This window comes from Pseudorca crassidens, chromosome 5, assembly GCF_039906515.1.
Source record: "Pseudorca crassidens isolate mPseCra1 chromosome 5, mPseCra1.hap1, whole genome shotgun sequence".
Taxonomy (NCBI): domain Eukaryota; kingdom Metazoa; phylum Chordata; class Mammalia; order Artiodactyla; family Delphinidae; genus Pseudorca; species Pseudorca crassidens.
The window spans coordinates 39,209,625-39,229,557 of NC_090300.1; positions in this window are offsets into that span (position 1 = coordinate 39,209,625).

Sequence of the window (19,933 nt, forward strand, 5' to 3'; positions counted from 1 at the left end):
ACCCAGGAGTCCTAGGAGTCCTGAACCAGCACCCTAGCGTCAAGCCACTGCTTTGACTAAGGCTTCTGGGCAAATGCTGCATGCCTGCAGGCACTGTGGATGCCGTTCCCGGACCTTGTTTGGATCTTCGTGACCAGTGTGGTCTGCCCTTTATGCGAAGGGGGCTCTGGCACGCCTCAGGCAAGGAAGTGGAAAGACCTTTCTTCTTTCTTGCATAGCACCCTTTCCTTTGAGACACGTTCCAGCATGCAAGGGAAGACTAGCGGAACGCTGTGTTTAGGCACCTTTGAGGCTACGAGGATTCTTCGTTCAACTAGGGACAATCCAACGTTTCTCCTAAGGTCCCGGCATCAAAGTTGAATGCAGCCCCACATACGTGTACTTTCTCAAGCACCAGAAGAGACACAAGAAGCACTGTGGTACCTTCTCAGAATAATATCTTGCGCAGGGAGATGAGCACTGTCCGAGGGACATAGGCGTTTTAAGGCGCTAGCTAGATCTGGGTGTCCTTGAACCTGCCAAAAGACTAGCAGGCTTCAGGAGGAAACCGTTCGTTTTCCGGACGGCATGTAAAGTCGAGTTTCTGCTGGGCAGGGAGAGACGGCAGGTATGTAAGCGGAGAATGAACAGTCAGCACAGAGCTTGTTACATTGCAGCTCAGGGTCAGCCCTGAGAGCCACTGGCATCACACCAAAGACTTTCCAGAACTCGGGTCGGGGCACAGTTGAAAGACTTGTCAATCTCTCTATCCAACGAAGGCAACAGTTTGCTGCCTTTCACACTGCGTTCCAAGAGATGATCCGGAGGTACCTGGGTCGCCGAACGGTGCTCAATCAGTCAACGGGAGTCATTGAGTGCACAGTGTTCCTCCAAAGGGACATGGTGGGGCAGAGGGAGTCCTGGGAGAAGCATTCCAGCGTTAATGCGCTGCTTTCCCTAAGGGTTCATGGAAATCGTTTGTACACGTCAAGTCGTGCGTGGAAACCCTGCCATTACGTTGAGCCTGGGGGACAGGTCTGGCTTTCCCGTTATGTGCACAAGGGCTGCTGGAGGCCTCCTGTAACGAGTAGGAAACTGTCTGTTAGCCTAGGAAACCTGCCGTTCAATCACTCGGCATTACCACTGTGAAGAGGGCACGGGCAACAACGCTGTTTTTCACTTAAATCTGAGGCCGCAAGTGTCCTGCTTTCCCGTTGGGAAAATAATGCTTTTCTCATTAGGCCCCTCGGTCAGACTTGACGCAGCACACGTACGTGTAGCTTCTGACCGGCGAAAAGAGACTCAAGGAGCACCCTGGACCTTCCCTGATCAAACTTCGGCACACAGGGAGCTGAAAGGCGTGACCGACGTAATTCCTTAGCTGAGGCCAAAAAGTGTCCTTTTATCCTACCAGAGCTCAGGCAGTGTTGCAGGGGCAACAAGTCCGTTTGTCAGGCTGCGCCGAAAGTCGACGGTCTGCTTGGCAAGCGAGGGCAGCTTCGTGTTCCCAGTGCGAACGCTAAGCAGGGGGTGTTTTCATTGCCGTCCTGGTTCAGCAGCGGGGACCGCTTGCGGTCCACCTAAGACCTGCCAGACCCGTGTTCGGGAGGACTTTTGAAAGATGGGCAATCCAACGGTGCAACAAAGAGAGCAGTGTTTTGCCTTGAATTCACTCTTCGTTCCAAGAGACGATGCGAAGGGCCTAGGTGCCTGTACGTCAGTGGGTCGCCTAAGACGTGACAACCGGTACACATGGTGTTGCCGTGAGACGTGGTGAGGGCGCGGGAGTCCCAGGAGTCCTGAAAAGCCCACTAGCGTTTAGCCAGTGCTTTGAGTAGGGCTCCCTGGGAAATGCTGCACGCCTGCCTGGCATTTGTGGATGCAATTCCTGGACCTTGCCTTCAGCTTGGCGCTCAGTGTCGTGTTCCTTCTGTGTAAAGGCGGCTCTGGGATGCCCCAGGAATGGAAGCGGAAACCCACCACCGCTCTCAAGAAAATTCCACTTTCCTTCCAAAGACATTCCAGCATGCAAGAATGGACTGACAGAGCACTGTATTTTAGGCAGCTTTCACGCTGAACGATCCTTCTTTCCCGTTGGGAGGTACTACAGTTCTCTAAGGGTCCCGGTCTCAGAGTTGCACACAGCCCACGTGCGTATAGTTTCTCAGGAACCAAAGGGGACCCCAGGAGGACGGTGGCACCTTCTCTGAATAGTTTTGTAGCCAGGGAGTTGGTTGTGCGCTGTGCGAATGGCATGAACTCTTAAAGGTGCTAGGTATCAGATTTAGGTGCTCCCTGAACCTGCCAAAAGCCTAGCAGTGTTCGGGGGGGAAACTGTCCATTTTCCAGACTGCATCAAAGGTCGAGTTACAGCTTGCCAGGAAGAGCCGGTAGGTAAGTACACCCAGAATGAACACTACACACCGTGTCTCACATGGCTCCTCAGTGTCAGCAGTGGGAGCCCCTGGCATGCCACCTAGGACCTTCTACACCTCTGTTCAGGGGCACTTTTGAATGTCGTGGCTATCTAGCTCTACAGCAAAGAGGAGACTTTGTTGCTTCTCAGTCTGCGTTCAAAGAGGTGATCCGGAGGACTTTGACAGCGGAAAGGTGCTCAGGGGGCCAAGAAGAGTTTCGGTACACAGTGTTCTTCCAAGGGACGTGGTGAGGCAGCGGGGACCCTAGGAAAGGCATACTAACTTCAATGCACTACTCGCCTAAGGTTTCCTGGAAAACCTCTGCACGCGTCAATTCGTGGAGGGAATACCTGAACCTCACTTGGGTCGTTGTGGAACTGTAGAGTGTTCCGTTGATGGATAGAGGGCGCCCGGAGGCCTCCTGCACGGCGTAGTAAACAGAGTGTTTCTCTAGGCAAACTCCCTTTCCCCGCACATAGCCATTCTACTTGTGAAGAGAACACGAGGAACCGCACTGTTTCTCAGGACACTTTCAGGCCGCACTTCCAGCTCTCCCGCCGGGAAAATAATGCTCTTGGTTTTAGGTAACCAATATCAAAATTGAACCCAGCACATGCACTTGTAGTTTCTGACCCACAGAAAGAGACTCAAGCAGCACCCTGGACCTTCGCTGATAAGACTTTGGCACCAGGGTAGTCCTGCGTGGGCTGAATGGCTTCAACGACGTAATTCCCGGGGATGGGCCAAACTGTCCTTGTGTCTTACAAAACCCGGGGTAGCGTTCAGGGGCAAATTGTACATTTGTCAGGCTGCCTCTGAAGTCGACCTTCTGCTTGGCAGAGAGAGGGAGAGGGAGAGAGAGAGAGACAGAGAGAGAGAGAGGCGGCAGGGACGTGTTCCTAGCATGAACCGTAAACACAGTGTTTCTTCATAGCAGCAGTGGTTCAGCCGTGGGGATCATTGGCATAACACCTAAGACCTGCTAGGCCTGTGTTCGGGTGGACTTTTGAAAGCTCGGCAGTCTAGACGGGCAGCGAAGGGAGGAGAGTGTCGCCTTTCATTCTTCTTGCAGAGAAACGATCCGAAGGGCCCAGGTACCTGTATTTGGTTGGGTCCCCTAAGAATTGGGTACACATTGGGTACACAGTGTTTTTCCATGCGAGGTGGTGAGGACCCAGGAGTCCTAGGAGTCCTGAACCAGCACCCTAGCGTCAAGCCACTGCTTTGACTAAGGCTTCTGGGCAAATGCTGCATGCCTGCAGGCACTGTGGATGCCGTTCCCGGACCTTGTTTGGATCTTCGTGACCAGTGTGGTCTGCCCTTTATGCGAAGGGGGCTCTGGCACGCCTCAGGCAAGGAAGTGGAAAGACCTTTCTTCTTTCTTGCATAGCACCCTTTCCTTTGAGACACGTTCCAGCATGCAAGGGAAGACTAGCGGAACGCTGTGTTTAGGCACCTTTGAGGCTACGAGGATTCTTCGTTCAACTAGGGACAATCCAACGTTTCTCCTAAGGTCCCGGCATCAAAGTTGAACGCAGCCCCACGTACGTGTACTTTCTCAAGCACCAGAAGAGACACAAGAAGCACTGTGGTACCTTCTCAGAATAATATCTTGCGCAGGGAGATGAGCACTGTCCGAGGGACATAGGCGTTTTAAGGTGCTAGCTAGATCTGGGTGTCCTTGAACCTGCCAAAAGACTAGCAGGCTTCAGGAGGAAACCGTTCGTTTTCCGGACGGCATGTAAAGTCGAGTTTCTGCTGGGCAGGGAGAGACGGCAGGTATGTAAGCGGAGAATGAACAGTCAGCACAGAGCTTGTTACATTGCAGCTCAGGGTCAGCCCTGAGAGCCACTGGCATCACACCAAAGACTTTCCAGAACTCGGGTCGGGGCACAGTTGAAAGACTTGTCAATCTCTCTATCCAACGAAGGCAACAGTTTCCTGCCTTTCACACTGCGTTCCAAGAGATGATCCGGAGGTACCTGGGTCGCCGAACGGTGCTCAATCGGTCAACGGGAGTCATTGAGTGCACAGTGTTCCTCCAAAGGGACATGGTGGGGCAGAGGGAGTCCTGGGAGAAGCATTCCAGCGTTAATGCGCTGCTTTCCCTAAGGGTTCATGGAAATCGTTTGTACACGTCAAGTCGTGCGTGGAAACCCTGCCATTACGTTGAGCCTGGGGGACAGGTCTGGCTTTCCCGTTATGTGCACAAGGGCTGCTGGAGGCCTCCTGTAACGAGTAGGAAACTGTCTGTTAGCCTAGGAAACCTGCCGTTCAATCACTCGGCATTACCACTGTGAAGAGGGCACGGGCAACAACGCTGTTTTTCACTTAAATCTGAGGCCGCAAGTGTCCTGCTTTCCCGTTGGGAAAATAATGCTTTTCTCATTAGGCCCCTCGGTCAGACTTGACGCAGCACACGTACGTGTAGCTTCTGACCGGCGAAAAGAGACTCAAGGAGCACCCTGGACCTTCCCTGATCAAACTTCGGCACACAGGGAGCTGAAAGGCGTGACCGACGTAATTCCTTAGCTGAGGCCAAAAAGTGTCCTTTTATCCTACCAGAGCTCAGGCAGTGTTGCAGGGGCAACAAGTCCGTTTGTCAGGCTGCGCCGAAAGTCGACGGTCTGCTTGGCAAGCGAGGGCAGCTTCGTGTTCCCAGTGCGAACGCTAAGCAGGGGGTGTTTTCATTGCCGTCCTGGTTCAGCAGCGGGGACCGCTTGCGGTCCACCTAAGACCTGCCAGACCCGTGTTCGGGAGGACTTTTGAAAGATGGGCAATCCAACGGTGCAACAAAGAGAGCAGTGTTTTGCCTTGAATTCACTCTTCGTTCCAAGAGACGATGCGAAGGGCCTAGGTGCCTGTACGTCGGTGGGTCGCCTAAGACGTGACAACCGGTACACATGGTGTTGCCGTGAGACGTGGTGAGGGCGCGGGAGTCCCAGGAGTCCTGAAAAGCCCACTAGCGTTTAGCCAGTGCTTTGAGTAGGGCTCCCTGGGAAATGCTGCACGCCTGCCTGGCATTTGTGGATGCAATTCCTGGACCTTGCCTTCAGCTTGGCACTCAGTGTCGTGTTCCTTCTGTGTAAAGGCGGCTCTGGGATGCCCCAGGAATGGAAGCGGAAACCCACCACCGCTCTCAAGAAAATTCCACTTTCCTTCCAAAGACATTCCAGCATGCAAGAATGGACTGACAGAGCACTGTATTTTAGGCAGCTTTCACGCTGAACGATCCTTCTTTCCCGTTGGGAGGTACTACAGTTCTCTAAGGGTCCCGGTCTCAGAGTTGCACACAGCCCACGTGCGTATAGTTTCTCAGGAACCAAAGGGGACCCCAGGAGGACGGTGGCACCTTCTCTGAATAGTTTTGTAGCCAGGGAGTTGGTTGTGCGCTGTGCGAATGGCATGAACTCTTAAAGGTGCTAGGTATCAGATTTAGGTGCTCCCTGAACCTGCCAAAAGCCTAGCAGTGCTCGGGGGGGAAACTGTCCATTTTCCAGACTGCATCAAAGGTCGAGTTACAGCTTGCCAGGAAGAGCCGGTAGGTAAGTACACCCAGAATGAACACTACGCACCGTCTCACATGGCTCCTCAGCGTCAGCAGTGGGAGCCCCTGGCATGCCACCTAGGACCTTCTACACCTCTGTTCAGGGGCACTTTTGAATGTCGTGGCTATCTAGCTCTACAGCAAAGAGGAGACTTTGTCGCTTCTCAGTCTGCGTTCAAAGAGGTGATCCGGAGGACTTTGACAGCGGAAAGGTGCTCAGGGGGCCAAGAAGAGTTTCGGTACACAGTGTTCTTCCAAGGGACGTGGTGAGGCAGCGGGGACCCTAGGAAAGGCATACTAACTTCAATGCACTACTCGCCTAAGGTTTCCTGGAAAACCTCTGCACGCGTCAATTCGTGGAGGGAATACCTGAACCTCACTTGGGTCGTTGTGGAACTGTAGAGTGTTCCGTTGATGGATAGAGGGCGCCCGGAGGCCTCCTGCACGGCGTAGTAAACAGAGTGTTTCTCTAGGCAAACTCCCTTTCCCCGCACATAGCCATTCTACTTGTGAAGAGAACATGAGGAACCGCATTGTTTCTCAGGACACTTTGAGGCCACACTTCCAGCTCTCCCGACGGGAAAATAATGCTCTTGGCTTTAGGTAACCAATATCAAAATTGAACCCAGCACATGCACTTGTAGTTTCTGACCCACAGAAAGAGACTCAAGCAGCACCCTGGACCTTCGCTGATAAGACTTTGGCACCAGGGTAGTCCTGCGTGGGCTGAATGGCCTCAATGACGTAATTCCCGGGGATGGGCCAAACTGTCCTTGTGTCTTACAAAACCCGGGGTAACGTTCAGGGGCAAATTGTACGTTTGTCAGGCTGCCTCTGAAGTCGACCTTCTGCTTGGCAGAGAGAGAGAGAGAGAGAGAGAGAGAGAGGCGGCAGGGAAGTGTTCCCAGCATGAACCGTAAACACAGTGTTTCTTCATAGCAGCAGTGGTTCAGCCGTGGGGATCATTGGCATAACACCTAAGACCTGCTAGGCCTGTGTTCGGGAGGACTTTTGAAAGCTCGGCAGTCTAGACGGGCAGCGAAGGGAGCAGAGTGTCGCCTTTCATTCTTCTTGCAGAGAAACGATCCGAAGGGCCCAGGTACCTGTATTTGGTTGGGTCCCCTAAGAATTGGGTACACATTGGGTACACAGTGTTTTTCCATGCGAGGTGGTGAGGACCCAGGAGTCCTAGGAGTCCTGAACCAGCACCCTAGCATCAAGCCACTGCTTTGACTAAGGCTTCTGGGCAAATGCTGCATGCCTGCAGGCACTGTGGATGCCGTTCCCGGACCTTGTTTGGATCTTCGTGACCAGTGTGGTCTGCCCTTTATGCGAAGGGGGCTCTGGCACGCCTCAGGCAAGGAAGTGGAAAGACCTTTCTTCTTTCTTGCATAGCACCCTTTCCTTTGAGACACGTTCCAGCATGCAAGGGAAGACTAGCGGAACGCTGTGTTTAGGCACCTTTGAGGCTACGAGGATTCTTCGTTCAACTAGGGACAATCCAACGTTTCTCCTAAGGTCCCGGCATCAAAGTTGAACGCAGCCCCACGTACGTGTACTTTCTCAAGCACCAGAAGAGACACAAGAAGCACTGTGGTACCTTCTCAGAATAATATCTTGCGCAGGGAGATGAGCACTGTCCGAGGGACATAGGCGTTTTAAGGCGCTAGCTAGATCTGGGTGTCCTTGAACCTGCCAAAAGACTAGCAGGCTTCAGGAGGAAACCGTTCGTTTTCCGGACGGCATGTAAAGTCGAGTTTCTGCTGGGCAGGGAGAGACGGCAGGTATGTAAGCGGAGAATGAACAGTCAGCACAGAGCTTGTTACATTGCAGCTCAGGGTCAGCCCTGAGAGCCACTGGCATCACACCGAAGACTTTCCAGAACTCGGGTCGGGGCACAGTTGAAAGACTTGTCAATCTCTCTATCCAACGAAGGCAACAGTTTGCTGCCTTTCACACTGCGTTCCAAGAGATGATCCGGAGGTACCTGGGTCGCCGAACGGTGCTCAATCGGTCAACGGGAGTCATTGAGTGCACAGTGTTCCTCCAAAGGGACATGGTGGGGCAGAGGGAGTCCTGGGAGAAGCATTCCAGCGTTAATGCGCTGCTTTCCCTAAGGGTTCATGGAAATCGTTTGTACACGTCAAGTCGTGCGTGGAAACCCTGCCATTACGTTGAGCCTGGGGGACAGGTCTGGCTTTCCCGTTATGTGCACAAGGGCTGCTGGAGGCCTCCTGTAACGAGTAGGAAACTGTCTGTTAGCCTAGGAAACCTGCCGTTCAATCACTCGGCATTACCACTGTGAAGAGGGCACGGGCAACAACGCTGTTTTTCACTTAAATCTGAGGCCGCAAGTGTCCTGCTTTCCCGTTGGGAAAATAATGCTTTTCTCATTAGGCCCCTCGGTCAGACTTGACGCAGCACACGTATGTGTAGCTTCTGACCGGCGAAAAGAGACTCAAGGAGCACCCTGGACCTTCCCTGATCAAACTTTGGCACACAGGGAGCTGAAAGGCGTGACCGACGTAATTCCTTAGCTGAGGCCAAAAAGTGTCCTTTTATCCTACCAGAGCTCAGGCAGTGTTGCAGGGGCAACAAGTCCGTTTGTCAGGCTGCGCCGAAAGTCGACGGTCTGCTTGGCAAGCGAGGGCAGCTTCGTGTTCCCAGTGCGAACGCTAAGCAGGGGGTGTTTTCATTGCCGTCCTGGTTCAGCAGCGGGGACCGCTTGCGGTCCACCTAAGACCTGCCAGACCCGTGTTCGGGAGGACTTTTGAAAGATGGGCAATCCAACGGTGCAACAAAGAGAGCAGTGTTTTGCCTTGAATTCACTCTTCGTTCCAAGAGACGATGCGAAGGGCCTAGGTGCCTGTACGTCGGTGGGTCGCCTAAGACGTGACAACCGGTACACATGGTGTTGCCGTGAGACGTGGTGAGGGCGCGGGAGTCCCAGGAGTCCTGAAAAGCCCACTAGCGTTTAGCCAGTGCTTTGAGTAGGGCTCCCTGGGAAATGCTGCACGCCTGCCTGGCATTTGTGGATGCAATTCCTGGACCTTGCCTTCAGCTTGGCGCTCAGTGTCGTGTTCCTTCTGTGTAAAGGCGGCTCTGGGATGCCCCAGGAATGGAAGCGGAAACCCACCACCGCTCTCAAGAAAATTCCACTTTCCTTCCAAAGACATTCCAGCATGCAAGAATGGACTGACAGAGCACTGTATTTTAGGCAGCTTTCACGCTGAACGATCCTTCTTTCCCGTTGGGAGGTACTACAGTTCTCTAAGGGTCCCGGTCTCAGAGTTGCACACAGCCCACGTGCGTATAGTTTCTCAGGAACCAAAGGGGACCCCAGGAGGACGGTGGCACCTTCTCTGAATAGTTTTGTAGCCAGGGAGTTGGTTGTGCGCTGTGCGAATGGCATGAACTCTTAAAGGTGCTAGGTATCAGATTTAGGTGCTCCCTGAACCTGCCAAAAGCCTAGCAGTGTTCGGGGGGGAAACTGTCCATTTTCCAGACTGCATCAAAGGTCGAGTTACAGCTTGCCAGGAAGAGCCGGTAGGTAAGTACACCCAGAATGAACACTACGCACCGTGTCTCACATGGCTCCTCAGCGTCAGCAGTGGGAAACCCTGGCATGCCACCTAGGACCTTCTACACCTCTGTTCAGGGGCACTTTTGAATGTCGTGGCTATCTAGCTCTACAGCAAAGAGGAGACTTTGTCGCTTCTCAGTCTGCGTTCAAAGAGGTGATCCGGAGGACTTTGACAGCGGAAAGGTGCTCAGGGGGCCAAGAAGAGTTTCGGTACACAGTGTTCTTCCAAGGGACGTGGTGAGGCAGCGGAGACCCTAGGAAAGGCATACTAACTTCAATGCACTACTCGCCTAAGGTTTCCTGGAAAACCTCTGCACGCGTCAATTCGTGGAGGGAATACCTGAACTTCACTTGGGTCGTTGTGGAACTGTAGAGTGTTCCGTTGATGGATAGAGGGCGCCCGGAGGCCTCCTGCACGGCGTAGTAAACAGAGTGTTTCTCTAGGCAAACTCCCTTTCCCCGCACATAGCCATTCTACTTGTGAAGAGAACACGAGGAACCGCACTGTTTCTCAGGACACTTTGAGGCCGCACTTCCAGCTCTCCTGCCGGGAAAATAATGCTCTTGGCTTTAGGTAACCAATATCAAAATTGAACCCAGCACATGCACTTGTAGTTTCTGACCCACAAAAAGAGACTCAAGCAGCACCCTGGACCTTCGCTGATAAGACTTTGGCACCAGGGTAGTCCTGCGTGGGCTGAATGGCCTCAACGACGTAATTCCCGGGGATGGGCCAAACTGTCCTTGTGTCTTACAAAACCCGGGGTAACGTTCAGGGGCAAATTGTACGTTTGTCAGGCTGCCTCTGAAGTCGACCTTCTGCTTGGCAGAGAGAGAGAGAGAGAGAGAGAGGCGGCAGGGAAGTGTTCCCAGCATGAACCGTAAACACAGTGTTTCTTCATAGCAGCAGTGGTTCAGCCGTGGGGATCATTGGCATAACACCTAAGACCTGCTAGGCCTGTGTTCGGGAGGACTTTTGAAAGCTCGGCAGTCTAGACGGGCAGCGAAGGGAGCAGAGTGTCGCCTTTCATTCTTCTTGCAGAGAAACGATCCGAAGGGCCCAGGTACCTGTATTTGGTTGGGTCCCCTAAGAATTGGGTACACATTGGGTACACAGTGTTTTTCCATGCGAGGTGGTGAGGACCCAGGAGTCCTAGGAGTCCTGAACCAGCACCCTAGCGTCAAGCCACTGCTTTGACTAAGGCTTCTGGGCAAATGCTGCATGCCTGCAGGCACTGTGGATGCCGTTCCCGGACCTTGTTTGGATCTTCGTGACCAGTGTGGTCTGCCCTTTATGCGAAGGGGGCTCTGGCACGCCTCAGGCAAGGAAGTGGAAAGACCTTTCTTCTTTCTTGCATAGCACCCTTTCCTTTGAGACACGTTCCAGCATGCAAGGGAAGACTAGCGGAACGCTGTGTTTAGGCACCTTTGAGGCTACGAGGATTCTTCGTTCAACTAGGGACAATCCAACGTTTCTCCTAAGGTCCCGGCATCAAAGTTGAACGCAGCCCCACGTACGTGTACTTTCTCAAGCACCAGAAGAGACACAAGAAGCACTGTGGTACCTTCTCAGAATAATATCTTGCGCAGGGAGATGAGCACTGTCCGAGGGACATAGGCGTTTTAAGGCGCTAGCTAGATCTGGGTGTCCTTGAACCTGCCAAAAGACTAGCAGGCTTCAGGAGGAAACCGTTCGTTTTCCGGACGGCATGTAAAGTCGAGTTTCTGCTGGGCAGGGAGAGACGGCAGGTATGTAAGCGGAGAATGAACAGTCAGCACAGAGCTTGTTACATTGCAGCTCAGGGTCAGCCCTGAGAGCCACTGGCATCACACCGAAGACTTTCCAGAACTCGGGTCGGGGCACAGTTGAAAGACTTGTCAATCTCTCTATCCAACGAAGGCAACAGTTTGCTGCCTTTCACACTGCGTTCCAAGAGATGATCCGGAGGTACCTGGGTCGCCGAACGGTGCTCAATCGGTCAACGGGAGTCATTGAGTGCACAGTGTTCCTCCAAAGGGACATGGTGGGGCAGAGGGAGTCCTGGGAGAAGCATTCCAGCGTTAATGCGCTGCTTTCCCTAAGGGTTCATGGAAATCGTTTGTACACGTCAAGTCGTGCGTGGAAACCCTGCCATTACGTTGAGCCTGGGGGACAGGTCTGGCTTTCCCGTTATGTGCACAAGGGCTGCTGGAGGCCTCCTGTAACGAGTAGGAAACTGTCTGTTAGCCTAGGAAACCTGCCGTTCAATCACTCGGCATTACCACTGTGAAGAGGGCACGGGCAACAACGCTGTTTTTCACTTAAATCTGAGGCCGCAAGTGTCCTGCTTTCCCGTTGGGAAAATAATGCTTTTCTCATTAGGCCCCTCGGTCAGACTTGACGCAGCACACGTACGTGTAGCTTCTGACCGGCGAAAAGAGACTCAAGGAGCACCCTGGACCTTCCCTGATCAAACTTCGGCACACAGGGAGCTGAAAGGCGTGACCGACGTAATTCCTTAGCTGAGGCCAAAAAGTGTCCTTTTATCCTACCAGAGCTCAGGCAGTGTTGCAGGGGCAACAAGTCCGTTTGTCAGGCTGCGCCGAAAGTCGACGGTCTGCTTGGCAAGCGAGGGCAGCTTCGTGTTCCCAGTGCGAACGCTAAGCAGGGGGTGTTTTCATTGCCGTCCTGGTTCAGCAGCGGGGACCGCTTGCGGTCCACCTAAGACCTGCCAGACCCGTGTTCGGGAGGACTTTTGAAAGATGGGCAATCCAACGGTGCAACAAAGAGAGCAGTGTTTTGCCTTGAATTCACTCTTCGTTCCAAGAGACGATGCGAAGGGCCTAGGTGCCTGTACGTCGGTGGGTCGCCTAAGACGTGACAACCGGTACACATGGTGTTGCCGTGAGACGTGGTGAGGGCGCGGGAGTCCCAGGAGTCCTGAAAAGCCCACTAGCGTTTAGCCAGTGCTTTGAGTAGGGCTCCCTGGGAAATGCTGCACGCCTGCCTGGCATTTGTGGATGCAATTCCTGGACCTTGCCTTCAGCTTGGCGCTCAGTGTCGTGTTCCTTCTGTGTAAAGGCGGCTCTGGGATGCCCCAGGAATGGAAGCGGAAACCCACCACCGCTCTCAAGAAAATTCCACTTTCCTTCCAAAGACATTCCAGCATGCAAGAATGGACTGACAGAGCACTGTATTTTAGGCAGCTTTCACGCTGAACGATCCTTCTTTCCCGTTGGGAGGTACTACAGTTCTCTAAGGGTCCCGGTCTCAGAGTTGCACACAGCCCACGTGCGTATAGTTTCTCAGGAACCAAAGGGGACCCCAGGAGGACGGTGGCACCTTCTCTGAATAGTTTTGTAGCCAGGGAGTTGGTTGTGCGCTGTGCGAATGGCATGAACTCTTAAAGGTGCTAGGTATCAGATTTAGGTGCTCCCTGAACCTGCCAAAAGCCTAGCAGTGTTCGGGGGGGAAACTGTCCATTTTCCAGACTGCATCAAAGGTCGAGTTACAGCTTGCCAGGAAGAGCCGGTAGGTAAGTACACCCAGAATGAACACTACGCACCGTGTCTCACATGGCTCCTCAGCGTCAGCAGTGGGAGCCCCTGGCATGCCACCTAGGACCTTCTACACCTCTGTTCAGGGGCACTTTTGAATGTCGTGGCTATCTAGCTCTACAGCAAAGAGGAGACTTTGTCGCTTCTCAGTCTGCGTTCAAAGAGGTGATCCGGAGGACTTTGACAGCGGAAAGGTGCTCAGGGGACCAAGAAGAGTTTCGGTACACAGTGTTCTTCCAAGGGACGTGGTGAGGCAGCGGAGACCCTAGGAAAGGCATACTAACTTCAATGCACTACTCGCCTAAGGTTTCCTGGAAAACCTCTGCACACGTCAATTCGTGGAGGGAATACCTGAACCTCACTTGGGTCGTTGTGGAACTGTAGAGTGTTCCGTTGATGGATAGAGGGCGCCCGGAGGCCTCCTGCACGGCGTAGTAAACAGAGTGTTTCTCTAGGCAAACTCCCTTTCCCCGCACATAGCCATTCTACTTGTGAAGAGAACACGAGGAACCGCACTGTTTCTCAGGACACTTTGAGGCCGCACTTCCAGCTCTCCTGCCGGGAAAATAATGCTCTTGGCTTTAGGTAACCAATATCAAAATTGAACCCAGCACATGCACTTGTAGTTTCTGACCCACAAAAAGAGACTCAAGCAGCACCCTGGACCTTCGCTGATAAGACTTTGGCACCAGGGTAGTCCTGCGTGGGCTGAATGGCCTCAACGACGTAATTCCCGGGGATGGGCCAAACTGTCCTTGTGTCTTACAAAACCCGGGGTAACGTTCAGGGGCAAATTGTACGTTTGTCAGGCTGCCTCTGAAGTCGACCTTCTGCTTGGCAGAGAGAGAGAGAGAGAGAGAGAGAGGCGGCAGGGAAGTGTTCCCAGCATGAACCGTAAACACAGTGTTTCTTCATAGCAGCAGTGGTTCAGCCGTGGGGATCATTGGCATAACACCTAAGACCTGCTAGGCCTGTGTTCGGGAGGACTTTTGAAAGCTCGGCAGTCTAGACGGGCAGCGAAGGGAGCAGAGTGTCGCCTTTCATTCTTCTTGCAGAGAAACGATCCGAAGGGCCCAGGTACCTGTATTTGGTTGGGTCCCCTAAGAATTGGGTACACATTGGGTACACAGTGTTTTTCCATGCGAGGTGGTGAGGACCCAGGAGTCCTAGGAGTCCTGAACCAGCACCCTAGCGTCAAGCCACTGCTTTGACTAAGGCTTCTGGGCAAATGCTGCATGCCTGCAGGCACTGTGGATGCCGTTCCCGGACCTTGTTTGGATCTTCGTGACCAGTGTGGTCTGCCCTTTATGCGAAGGGGGCTCTGGCACGCCTCAGGCAAGGAAGTGGAAAGACCTTTCTTCTTTCTTGCATAGCACCCTTTCCTTTGAGACACGTTCCAGCATGCAAGGGAAGACTAGCGGAACGCTGTGTTTAGGCACCTTTGAGGCTACGAGGATTCTTCGTTCAACTAGGGACAATCCAACGTTTCTCCTAAGGTCCCGGCATCAAAGTTGAACGCAGCCCCACATACGTGTACTTTCTCAAGCACCAGAAGAGACACAAGAAGCACTGTGGTACCTTCTCAGAATAATATCTTGCGCAGGGAGATGAGCACTGTCCGAGGGACATAGGCGTTTTAAGGCGCTAGCTAGATCTGGGTGTCCTTGAACCTGCCAAAAGACTAGCAGGCTTCAGGAGGAAACCGTTCGTTTTCCGGACGGCATGTAAAGTCGAGTTTCTGCTGGGCAGGGAGAGACGGCAGGTATGTAAGCGGAGAATGAACAGTCAGCACAGAGCTTGTTACATTGCAGCTCAGGGTCAGCCCTGAGAGCCACTGGCATCACACCGAAGACTTTCCAGAACTCGGGTCGGGGCACAGTTGAAAGACTTGTCAATCTCTCTATCCAACGAAGGCAACAGTTTGCTGCCTTTCACACTGCGTTCCAAGAGATGATCCGGAGGTACCTGGGTCGCCGAACGGTGCTCAATCGGTCAACGGGAGTCATTGAGTGCACAGTGTTCCTCCAAAGGGACATGGTGGGGCAGAGGGAGTCCTGGGAGAAGCATTCCAGCGTTAATGCGCTGCTTTCCCTAAGGGTTCATGGAAATCGTTTGTACACGTCAAGTCGTGCGTGGAAACCCTGCCATTACGTTGAGCCTGGGGGACAGGTCTGGCTTTCCCGTTATGTGAACAAGGGCTGCTGGAGGCCTCCTGTAACGAGTAGGAAACTGTCTGTTAGCCTAGGAAACCTGCCGTTCAATCACTCGGCATTACCACTGTGAAGAGGGCACGGGCAACAACGCTGTTTTTCACTTAAATCTGAGGCCGCAAGTGTCCTGCTTTCCCGTTGGGAAAATAATGCTTTTCTCATTAGGCCCCTCGGTCAGACTTGACGCAGCACACGTACGTGTAGCTTCTGACCGGCGAAAAGAGACTCAAGGAGCACCCTGGACCTTCCCTGATCAAACTTCGGCACACAGGGAGCTGAAAGGCGTGACCGACGTAATTCCTTAGCTGAGGCCAAAAAGTGTCCTTTTATCCTACCAGAGCTCAGGCAGTGTTGCAGGGGCAACAAGTCCGTTTGTCAGGCTGCGCCGAAAGTCGACGGTCTGCTTGGCAAGCGAGGGCAGCTTCGTGTTCCCAGTGCGAACGCTAAGCAGGGGGTGTTTTCATTGCCGTCCTGGTTCAGCAGTGGGGACCGCTTGCGGTCCACCTAAGACCTGCCAGACCCGTGTTCGGGAGGACTTTTGAAAGATGGGCAATCCAACGGTGCAACAAAGAGAGCAGTGTTTTGCCTTGAATTCACTCTTCGTTCCAAGAGACGATGCGAAGGGCCTAGGTGCCTGTACGTCGGTGGGTCGCCTAAGACGTGACAACCGGTACACATGGTGTTGCCGTGAGACGTGGTGAGGGCGCGGGAGTCCCAGGAGTCCTGAAAAGCCCACTAGCGTTTAGCCAGTGCTTTGAGTAGGGCTCCCTGGGAAATGCTGCACGCCTGCCTGGCATTTGTGGATGCAATTCCTGGACCTTGCCTTCAGCTTGGCGCTCAGTGTCGTGTTCCTTCTGTGTAAAGGCGGCTCTGGGATGCCCCAGGAATGGAAGCGGAAACCCACCACCGCTCTCAAGAAAATTCCACTTTCCTTCCAAAGACATTCCAGCATGCAAGAATGGACTGACAGAGCACTGTATTTTAGGCAGCTTTCACGCTGAACGATCCTTCTTTCCCGTTGGGAGGTACTACAGTTCTCTAAGGGTCCCGGTCTCAGAGTTGCACACAGCCCACGTGCGTATAGTTTCTCAGGAACCAAAGGGGACCCCAGGAGGACGGTGGCACCTTCTCTGAATAGTTTTGTAGCCAGGGAGTTGGTTGTGCGCTGTGCGAATGGCATGAACTCTTAAAGGTGCTAGGTATCAGATTTAGGTGCTCCCTGAACCTGCCAAAAGCCTAGCAGTGTTCGGGGGGGAAACTGTCCATTTTCCAGACTGCATCAAAGGTCGAGTTACAGCTTGCCAGGAAGAGCCGGTAGGTAAGTACACCCAGAATGAACACTACGCACCGCGTCTCACATGGCTCCTCAGCGTCAGCAGTGGGAGCCCCTGGCATGCCACCTAGGACCTTCTACACCTCTGTTCAGGGTCACTTTTGAATGTCGTGGCTATCTAGCTCTACAGCAAAGAGGAGACTTTGTCGCTTCTCAGTCTGCGTTCAAAGAGGTGATCCGGAGGACTTTGACAGCGGAAAGGTGCTCAGGGGGCCAAGAAGAGTTTCGGTACACAGTGTTCTTCCAAGGGACGTGGTGAGGCAGCGGGGACCCTAGGAAAGGCATACTAACTTCAATGCACTACTCGCCTAAGGTTTCCTGGAAAACCTCTGCACGCGTCAATTCGTGGAGGGAATACCTGAACCTCACTTGGGTCGTTGTGGAACTGTAGAGTGTTCCGTTGATGGATAGAGGGCGCCCGGAGGCCTCCTGCACGGCGTAGTAAACAGAGTGTTTCTCTAGGCAAACTCCCTTTCCCCGCACATAGCCATTCTACTTGTGAAGAGAACACGAGGAACCACACTGTTTCTCAGGACACTTTGAGGCCGCACTTCCAGCTCTCCTGCCGGGAAAATAATGCTCTTGGCTTTAGGTAACCAATATCAAAATTGAACCCAGCACATGCACTTGTAGTTTCTGACCCACAGAAAGAGACACAAGCAGCACCCTGGACCTTCGCTGATAAGACTTTGGCACCAGGGTAGTCCTGCGTGGGCTGAATGGCCTCAACGACGTAATTCCCGGGGATGGGCCAAACTGTCCTTGTGTCTTACAAAACCCGGGGTACCATTCAGGGGCAAATTGTACGTTTGTCAGGCTGCCTCTGAAGTCGACCTTCTGCTTGGCAGTGAGAGAGAGAGAGAGAGAGAGAGAGAGAGAGAGAGAGGCGGCAGGGAAGTGTTCCCAGCATGAACCGTAAACACAGTGTTTCTTCATAGCAGCAGTGGTTCAGCCGTGGGGATCATTGGCATAACACCTAAGACCTGCTAGGCCTGTGTTCGGGAGGACTTTTGAAAGCTCGGCAGTCTAGACGGGCAGCGAAGGGAGCAGAGTGTCGCCTTTCATTCTTCTTGCAGAGAAACGATCCGAAGGGCCCAGGTACCTGTATTTGGTTGGGTCCCCTAAGAATTGGGTACACATTGGGTACACAGTGTTTTTCCATGCGAGGTGGTGAGGACCCAGGAGTCCTAGGAGTCCTGAACCAGCACCCTAGCGTCAAGCCACTGCTTTGACTAAGGCTTCTGGGCAAATGCTGCATGCCTGCAGGCACTGTGGATGCCGTTCCCGGACCTTGTTTGGATCTTCGTGACCAGTGTGGTCTGCCCTTTATGCGAAGGGGGCTCTGGCACGCCTCAGGCAAGGAAGTGGAAAGACCTTTCTTCTTTCTTGCATAGCACCCTTTCCTTTGAGACACGTTCCAGCATGCAAGGGAAGACTAGCGGAACGCTGTGTTTAGGCACCTTTGAGGCTACGAGGATTCTTCGTTCAACTAGGGACAATCCAACGTTTCTCCTAAGGTCCCGGCATCAAAGTTGAACGCAGCCCCACGTACGTGTACTTTCTCAAGCACCAGAAGAGACACAAGAAGCACTGTGGTACCTTCTCAGAATAATATCTTGCGCAGGGAGATGAGCACTGTCCGAGGGACATAGGCGTTTTAAGGCGCTAGCTAGATCTGGGTGTCCTTGAACCTGCCAAAAGACTAGCAGGCTTCAGGAGGAAACCGTTCGTTTTCCGGACGGCATGTAAAGTCGAGTTTCTGCTGGGCAGGGAGAGACGGCAGGTATGTAAGCGGAGAATGAACAGTCAGCACAGAGCTTGTTACATTGCAGCTCAGGGTCAGCCCTGAGAGCCACTGGCATCACACCGAAGACTTTCCAGAACTCGGGTCGGGGCACAGTTGAAAGACTTGTCAATCTCTCTATCCAACGAAGGCAACAGTTTGCTGCCTTTCACACTGCGTTCCAAGAGATGATCCGGAGGTAACTGGGTCGCCGAACGGTGCTCAATCGGTCAACGGGAGTCATTGAGTGCACAGTGTTCCTCCAAAGGGACATGGTGGGGCAGAGGGAGTCCTGGGAGAAGCATTCCAGCGTTAATGCGCTGCTTTCCCTAAGGGTTCATGGAAATCGTTTGTACACGTCAAGTCGTGCGTGGAAACCCTGCCATTACGTTGAGCCTGGGGGACAGGTCTGGCTTTCCCGTTATGTGCACAAGGGCTGCTGGAGGCCTCCTGTAACGAGTAGGAAACTGTCTGTTAGCCTAGGAAACCTGCCGTTCAATCACTCGGCATTACCACTGTGAAGAGGGCACGGGCAACAACGCTGTTTTTCACTTAAATCTGAGGCCGCAAGTGTCCTGCTTTCCCGTTGGGAAAATAATGCTTTTCTCATTAGGCCCCTCGGTCAGACTTGACGCAGCACACGTATGTGTAGCTTCTGACCGGCGAAAAGAGACTCAAGGAGCACCCTGGACCTTCCCTGATCAAACTTCGGCACACAGGGAGCTGAAAGGCGTGACCGACGTAATTCCTTAGCTGAGGCCAAAAAGTGTCCTTTTATCCTACCAGAGCTCAGGCAGTGTTGCAGGGGCAAAAAGTCCGTTTGTCAGGCTGCGCCAAAAGTCGACGGTCTGCTTGGCAAGCGAGGGCAGCTTCGTGTTCCCAGTGCGAACGCTAAGCAGGGGGTGTTTTCATTGCCGTCCTGGTTCAGCAGCGGGGACCGCTTGTGGTCCACCTAAGACCTGCCAGACCCGTGTTCGGGAGGACTTTTGAAAGATGGGCAATCCAACGGTGCAACAAAGAGAGCAGTGTTTTGCCTTGAATTCACTCTTCGTTCCAAGAGACGATGAGAAGGGCCTAGGTGCCTGTACGTCGGTGGGTCGCCTAAGACGTGACAACCGGTACACATGGTGTTGCCGTGAGACGTGGTGAGGGCGCGGGAGTCCCAGGAGTCCTGAAAAGCCCACTAGCGTTTAGCCAGTGCTTTGAGTAGGGCTCCCTGGGAAATGCTGCACGCCTGCCTGGCATTTGTGGATGCAATTCCTGGACCTTGTCTTCAGCTTGGCGCTCAGTGTCGTGTTCCTTCTGTGTAAAGGCGGCTCTGGGATGCCCCAGGAATGGAAGCGGAAACCCACCACCGCTCTCAAGAAAATTCCACTTTCCTTCCAAAGACATTCCAGCATGCAAGAATGGACTGACAGAGCACTGTATTTTAGGCAGCTTTCACGCTGAACGATCCTTCTTTCCCGTTGGGAGGTACTACAGTTCTCTAAGGGTCCCGGTCTCAGAGTTGCACACAGCCCACGTGCGTATAGTTTCTCAGGAAC